Here is a 7,500-nt window from a genome sequence, read left to right on the forward strand (position 1 = left end):
CATCGGCACACGCTGGGCCCTGGTGCGGCAGGTTGCCTCGAGCACCATCGGCACACGCTGGGCCCTGGTGCGGGCGCTTGCCTCGAGCACCATCGGCACACGCTCGGCCCTGGTGCGGTCGGTTGCCTCGAGCACCATCGGCACACGCTGGGCCCTGGTGCGGCAGGTTGCCTCGACCACCATCGGCACACGCTGGGCCCTGGTGCGGGCGCTTGCCTCGACCACCATCGGCACACGCTCGGCCCTGGTGCGGTCGGTTGCCTCGAGCACCATCGGCACACGCTGGGCCCTGGTGCGGCAGGTTGCCTCGAGCACCATCGGCACACGCTGGGCCCTGGTGCGGGCGCTTGCCTCGACCACCATCGGCACACGCTGGGCCCTGGTGCGGGCGCTTGCCTCGAGCACCATCGGCAGACGCTGGGCCCTGGTGCGGCAGGTTGCCTCGAGCACCATCGGCAGACGCTGGGCCCTGGTGCGGCAGGTTGCCTCGAGCACCATCGGCACACGCTGGGCCCTGGTGCGGTCGGTTGCCTCGAGCACCATCGGCACACGCTGGGCGCTGGTGCGGGAACTTGCCTCGACCACCATCGGCACACGCTGGGCCCTGGTGCGGCAGGTTACCTCGATCACCATCGGCACACGCTGGGCCCTGGTGCGACAGGTTGCCTCGAGCACCATCGGCACACTATCGGCCCTGGTGCGGGCGGTTGCCTCGACCACCATCGGCACACGCTGGGCCCTGGTGCGGGCGGTTGCCTCGAGCACCATCGGCACACGCTGGGCCCTGGTGGGTTTAGGCACATCTTCAAATTTCTGCCGTGCCAATGCCATTTTTATGGCTTGTAAATTCATACAATGGTCCCCTAAGCCTTCACGTGAAGTTTCGTTGGAAGATGACTCGTTTTCTATTTTTCACGATTTTCGAAACTTTTTGCGGTTCGGGAATTTTTAAAATTTTTTTATAAGGATTTTTGGCCCCAAATTTTGTAGGCATGATCCTTCTATTTTTGTTGGCATGCACAAAAAAATTCAGCTAAAAACTCGAAGTAGAGAAGATTTTGTGACCGTTTGAAAAAAGTGTCCCCATTTCAGACACTTTAACGGCTACTGGTAGCAAACCTGTAAAATCTCAAATGCTCTTTAAGGGGGTGTGAATTCTCAGAGGTTTGATGAGGGATAGGGGGCCAACACAAGGCCAAGTACCAGCACCCATCGCACATCATGTGCGCACACCCCCCCGGCCCCCCTCCCAATCGCCGGAACCCCAATGCCGCCGGTCAGGTTCTCCGGCGGTACTCCGGCGATGCTCCGGCGATGCTCCGGCGATGCTGTCCCGAGTGAAAAAAATGCGGCACCAGCACATGCTGGAGCCAAGCATGGGCACCGTGGCTCAAAATCGAACTTCGGCCAAGGCCTCGACCATCAATGGCACATGATGACGCATGGTGATGGCACATGCATCGACCATCATCGGCATAGGCTGCCCTTCGGTACGGGCACTTGCCTCGACCGCCATCGGCACAAGCTGGGCCCTGGTGTGGGTTGTTGCCTCGATCACAATCGGCACATGCTGAGCCTTGGTGCGGGCGGTTGCCTCGAGCACCATCGGGAGACCCTGGGCCCTGGTGCGGCCGGTTGCCCCGATAACCATCGGCACACGCTGGGCCCTGGGGCGGGCGCTTGCCCCCAGCACCATCGGCACACGCTGGGCCCTGGTACGGGCGGTTGCCCCGAACACCATCGACACAAGCCGGCCCTTGGTGCGGGCTCCTGGCTCGACCACCATCGGCACACGCTGGGCCCTGGTGCGGGCGCTTGCCTCGACCACCATCGGCACACGCTGGGCCCTGGTGCGGGCGCTTGCCTCGACCACCATCGGCACACGCTGGGCCCTGGTGCGGCAGGTTGCCTCGAGCACCATCGGCACACGCTGGGCCCTGGTGCGGCAGGTTGCCTCGAGCACCATCGGCACACGCTGGGCCCTGGTGCGGGCGCTTGCCTCGAGCACCATCGGCACACGCTCGGCCCTGGTGCGGTCGGTTGCCTCGAGCACCATCGGCACACGCTGGGCCCTGGTGCGGCAGGTTGCCTCGACCACCATCGGCACACGCTGGGCCCTGGTGCGGGCGCTTGCCTCGACCACCATCGGCACACGCTCGGCCCTGGTGCGGTCGGTTGCCTCGAGCACCATCGGCACACGCTGGGCCCTGGTGCGGCAGGTTGCCTCGAGCACCATCGGCACACGCTGGGCCCTGGTGCGGGCGCTTGCCTCGACCACCATCGGCACACGCTGGGCCCTGGTGCGGGCGCTTGCCTCGAGCACCATCGGCAGACGCTGGGCCCTGGTGCGGCAGGTTGCCTCGAGCACCATCGGCAGACGCTGGGCCCTGGTGCGGCAGGTTGCCTCGAGCACCATCGGCACACGCTGGGCCCTGGTGCGGTCGGTTGCCTCGAGCACCATCGGCACACGCTGGGCGCTGGTGCGGGAACTTGCCTCGACCACCATCGGCACACGCTGGGCCCTGGTGCGGCAGGTTACCTCGATCACCATCGGCACACGCTGGGCCCTGGTGCGACAGGTTGCCTCGAGCACCATCGGCACACTATCGGCCCTGGTGCGGGCGGTTGCCTCGACCACCATCGGCACACGCTGGGCCTTGGTGCGGGCGGTTGCCTCGAGCACCATCGGCACACGCTGGGCCCTGGTGGGTTTAGGCACATCTTCAAATTTCTGCCGTGCCAATGCCATTTTTATGGCTTGTAAATTCATACAATGGTCCCCTAAGCCTTCACGTGAAGTTTCGTTGGAAGATGACTCGTTTTCTATTTTTCACGATTTTCGAAACTTTTTGCGGTTCGGGAATTTTTAAAATTTTTTTATAAGGATTTTTGGCCCCAAATTTTGTAGGCATGATCCTTCTATTTTTGTTGGCATGCACAAAAAAATTCAGCTAAAAACTCGAAGTAGAGAAGATTTTGTGACCGTTTGAAAAAAGTGTCCCCATTTCAGACACTTTAACGGCTACTGGTAGCAAACCTGTAAAATCTCAAATGCTCTTTAAGGGGGTGTGAATTCTCAGAGGTTTGATGAGGGATAGGGGGCCAACACAAGGCCAAGTACCAGCACCCATCGCACATCATGTGCGCACACCCCCCCGGCCCCCCTCCCAATCGCCGGAACCCCAATGCCGCCGGTCAGGTTCTCCGGCGGTACTCCGGCGATGCTCCGGCGATGCTCCGGCGATGCTGTCCCGAGTGAAAAAAATGCGGCACCAGCACATGCTGGAGCCAAGCATGGGCACCGTGGCTCAAAATCGAACTTCGGCCAAGGCCTCGACCATCAATGGCACATGATGACGCATGGTGATGGCACATGCATCGACCATCATCGGCATAGGCTGCCCTTCGGTACGGGCACTTGCCTCGACCGCCATCGGCACAAGCTGGGCCCTGGTGTGGGTTGTTGCCTCGATCACAATCGGCACATGCTGAGCCTTGGTGCGGGCGGTTGCCTCGAGCACCATCGGGAGACCCTGGGCCCTGGTGCGGCCGGTTGCCCCGATAACCATCGGCACACGCTGGGCCCTGGGGCGGGCGCTTGCCCCCAGCACCATCGGCACACGCTGGGCCCTGGTACGGGCGGTTGCCCCGAACACCATCGACACAAGCCGGCCCTTGGTGCGGGCTCCTGGCTCGACCACCATCGGCACACGCTGGGCCCTGGTGCGGGCGGTTGCCTCGAACACCATCGGCACACGCCGGCCCTTGGTGCGGCCGGTTGCCTCGACCACCATCGGCACACGCTCGGCCTTGGTGAGGGCGCTTGCCTCGACCACCATCGGCACACGCTGCGCCCTGGTGCGGCAGGTTGCCTCGAGCACCATCGGCACACGCTGGGCCCTGGTGCGGGCGCTTGCCTCGAGCACCATCGGCACACGCTCGGCCCTGGTGCGGTCGGTTGCCTCGAGCACCATCGGCACACGCTGGGCCCTGGTGCGGCAGGTTGCCTCGACCACCATCGGCACACGCTGGGCCCTGGTGCGGGCGCTTGCCTCGACCACCATCGGCACACGCTCGGCCCTGGTGCGGTCGGTTGCCTCGAGCACCATCGGCACACGCTGGGCCCTGGTGCGGCAGGTTGCCTCGAGCACCATCGGCACACGCTGGGCCCTGGTGCGGGCGCTTGCCTCGACCACCATCGGCACACGCTGGGCCCTGGTGCGGGCGCTTGCCTCGAGCACCATCGGCAGACGCTGGGCCCTGGTGCGGCAGGTTGCCTCGAGCACCATCGGCAGACGCTGGGCCCTGGTGCGGCAGGTTGCCTCGAGCACCATCGGCACACGCTGGGCCCTGGTGCGGTCGGTTGCCTCGAGCACCATCGGCACACGCTGGGCGCTGGTGCGGGAACTTGCCTCGACCACCATCGGCACACGCTGGGCCCTGGTGCGGCAGGTTACCTCGATCACCATCGGCACACGCTGGGCCCTGGTGCGACAGGTTGCCTCGAGCACCATCGGCACACTATCGGCCCTGGTGCGGGCGGTTGCCTCGACCACCATCGGCACACGCTGGGCCCTGGTGCGGGCGGTTGCCTCGAGCACCATCGGCACACGCTGGGCCCTGGTGGGTTTAGGCACATCTTCAAATTTCTGCCGTGCCAATGCCATTTTTATGGCTTGTAAATTCATACAATGGTCCCCTAAGCCTTCACGTGAAGTTTCGTTGGAAGATGACTCGTTTTCTATTTTTCACGATTTTCGAAACTTTTTGCGGTTCGGGAATTTTTAAAATTTTTTTATAAGGATTTTTGGCCCCAAATTTTGTAGGCATGATCCTTCTATTTTTGTTGGCATGCACAAAAAAATTCAGCTAAAAACTCGAAGTAGAGAAGATTTTGTGACCGTTTGAAAAAAGTGTCCCCATTTCAGACACTTTAACGGCTACTGGTAGCAAACCTGTAAAATCTCAAATGCTCTTTAAGGGGGTGTGAATTCTCAGAGGTTTGATGAGGGATAGGGGGCCAACACAAGGCCAAGTACCAGCACCCATCGCACATCATGTGCGCACACCCCCCCGGCCCCCCTCCCAATCGCCGGAACCCCAATGCCGCCGGTCAGGTTCTCCGGCGGTACTCCGGCGATGCTCCGGCGATGCTCCGGCGATGCTGTCCCGAGTGAAAAAAATGCGGCACCAGCACATGCTGGAGCCAAGCATGGGCACCGTGGCTCAAAATCGAACTTCGGCCAAGGCCTCGACCATCAATGGCACATGATGACGCATGGTGATGGCACATGCATCGACCATCATCGGCATAGGCTGCCCTTCGGTACGGGCACTTGCCTCGACCGCCATCGGCACAAGCTGGGCCCTGGTGTGGGTTGTTGCCTCGATCACAATCGGCACATGCTGAGCCTTGGTGCGGGCGGTTGCCTCGAGCACCATCGGGAGACCCTGGGCCCTGGTGCGGCCGGTTGCCCCGATAACCATCGGCACACGCTGGGCCCTGGGGCGGGCGCTTGCCCCCAGCACCATCGGCACACGCTGGGCCCTGGTACGGGCGGTTGCCCCGAACACCATCGACACAAGCCGGCCCTTGGTGCGGGCTCCTGGCTCGACCACCATCGGCACACGCTGGGCCCTGGTGCGGGCGCTTGCCTCGACCACCATCGGCACACGCTGGGCCCTGGTGCGGGCGCTTGCCTCGACCACCATCGGCACACGCTGGGCCCTGGTGCGGCAGGTTGCCTCGAGCACCATCGGCACACGCTGGGCCCTGGTGCGGCAGGTTGCCTCGAGCACCATCGGCACACGCTGGGCCCTGGTGCGGGCGCTTGCCTCGAGCACCATCGGCACACGCTCGGCCCTGGTGCGGTCGGTTGCCTCGAGCACCATCGGCACACGCTGGGCCCTGGTGCGGCAGGTTGCCTCGACCACCATCGGCACACGCTGGGCCCTGGTGCGGGCGCTTGCCTCGACCACCATCGGCACACGCTCGGCCCTGGTGCGGTCGGTTGCCTCGAGCACCATCGGCACACGCTGGGCCCTGGTGCGGCAGGTTGCCTCGAGCACCATCGGCACACGCTGGGCCCTGGTGCGGGCGCTTGCCTCGACCACCATCGGCACACGCTGGGCCCTGGTGCGGGCGCTTGCCTCGAGCACCATCGGCAGACGCTGGGCCCTGGTGCGGCAGGTTGCCTCGAGCACCATCGGCAGACGCTGGGCCCTGGTGCGGCAGGTTGCCTCGAGCACCATCGGCACACGCTGGGCCCTGGTGCGGTCGGTTGCCTCGAGCACCATCGGCACACGCTGGGCGCTGGTGCGGGAACTTGCCTCGACCACCATCGGCACACGCTGGGCCCTGGTGCGGCAGGTTACCTCGATCACCATCGGCACACGCTGGGCCCTGGTGCGACAGGTTGCCTCGAGCACCATCGGCACACTATCGGCCCTGGTGCGGGCGGTTGCCTCGACCACCATCGGCACACGCTGGGCCTTGGTGCGGGCGGTTGCCTCGAGCACCATCGGCACACGCTGGGCCCTGGTGGGTTTAGGCACATCTTCAAATTTCTGCCGTGCCAATGCCATTTTTATGGCTTGTAAATTCATACAATGGTCCCCTAAGCCTTCACGTGAAGTTTCGTTGGAAGATGACTCGTTTTCTATTTTTCACGATTTTCGAAACTTTTTGCGGTTCGGGAATTTTTAAAATTTTTTTATAAGGATTTTTGGCCCCAAATTTTGTAGGCATGATCCTTCTATTTTTGTTGGCATGCACAAAAAAATTCAGCTAAAAACTCGAAGTAGAGAAGATTTTGTGACCGTTTGAAAAAAGTGTCCCCATTTCAGACACTTTAACGGCTACTGGTAGCAAACCTGTAAAATCTCAAATGCTCTTTAAGGGGGTGTGAATTCTCAGAGGTTTGATGAGGGATAGGGGGCCAACACAAGGCCAAGTACCAGCACCCATCGCACATCATGTGCGCACACCCCCCCGGCCCCCCTCCCAATCGCCGGAACCCCAATGCCGCCGGTCAGGTTCTCCGGCGGTACTCCGGCGATGCTCCGGCGATGCTCCGGCGATGCTGTCCCGAGTGAAAAAAATGCGGCACCAGCACATGCTGGAGCCAAGCATGGGCACCGTGGCTCAAAATCGAACTTCGGCCAAGGCCTCGACCATCAATGGCACATGATGACGCATGGTGATGGCACATGCATCGACCATCATCGGCATAGGCTGCCCTTCGGTACGGGCACTTGCCTCGACCGCCATCGGCACAAGCTGGGCCCTGGTGTGGGTTGTTGCCTCGATCACAATCGGCACATGCTGAGCCTTGGTGCGGGCGGTTGCCTCGAGCACCATCGGGAGACCCTGGGCCCTGGTGCGGCCGGTTGCCCCGATAACCATCGGCACACGCTGGGCCCTGGGGCGGGCGCTTGCCCCCAGCACCATCGGCACACGCTGGGCCCTGGTACGGGCGGTTGCCCCGAACACCATCGACA

Source organism: Durio zibethinus, unplaced genomic scaffold (genome assembly GCF_047325235.1).
Source record: "Durio zibethinus cultivar Kanyao isolate XHJ-2024 unplaced genomic scaffold, ASM4732523v1 HiC_scaffold_53, whole genome shotgun sequence".
In the NCBI taxonomy this organism is placed as follows: Eukaryota; Viridiplantae; Streptophyta; class Magnoliopsida; order Malvales; family Malvaceae; genus Durio; species Durio zibethinus.